Here is a 933-nt window from a genome sequence, read left to right on the forward strand (position 1 = left end):
ATCATACTTGCATTTGAGTATTGTGTTTAAATTTTTGATTCATTCATTCAGTAGTTGGTGGAGTCTCCAATATGTGAAATACTGAAAACAAATTGAAAAATCACAGAAGGACAAATAATGCTTCATGAGTCAGCTTTGCACCAGCCCACTACCTGCAAGTAATTCTTGAAAGGTATCCATCCTCTTTCCTTTTAATTTCTTCACCACTATTTGGGATATAATGTGGGTTAACACAGACGTAGCAGTCCTTTATAAATCAATCAGCATGCTGTTTAACACAGATTCTTCACCTCCTCTTTCTTACCCCTTGCTTTCTCAGCTCAACTCTCACAGGCATTACAGTTGTCATGGCAACTCCAATGTTGGCAACCAAGTCCCCGGCAGCCATTTTGATCTGCCTTCCTGACAAATAGAACTTTTCCTTGTGGCTTCCAAATGAACTATTTTGCAAATGTGGGGAAAACACACACCTGTGGTCCTATGTTGCTGTCAGCTGGCACACCTGGGCCTGGCACACTAAGCCCTCTGTGATTCTTGCTTAACCAATGTATAGTCTCAGCACGTTTGGTTTCCACTTAAGGTTTCCTATTTTTGACCTCCATATCCTGTTATCGTCTTTTGCAATGATTCTCAATGTGGTCAGGGACCACCTGTAACCGAATCCACTGGGTCACTTACTAAAAACACCAATTCACACTTATTCCCAGATGCGTTGAATCAGAATCTTTGAGTGGTGGGGCCAGGAGTTTGTATTTCCAAAAATCTTCCCAGTGCTTCTTATACCCATCAAGTTTTGAGAATCACTGCTTAGGCAACTCTGTCTGTGTCTCTTCCTCTGTCTCTCTCCCTTGCTCATTCTCTTGCTTGCTCTTGCTCTCTTTCTCTCTCTCTCTCTTTCTTTCCCCAGCAAGTACTAACGAACACACAAGACAG

This window comes from Macaca nemestrina, chromosome 11, assembly GCF_043159975.1.
Source record: "Macaca nemestrina isolate mMacNem1 chromosome 11, mMacNem.hap1, whole genome shotgun sequence".
Lineage (NCBI taxonomy): Eukaryota > Metazoa > Chordata > Mammalia > Primates > Cercopithecidae > Macaca > Macaca nemestrina.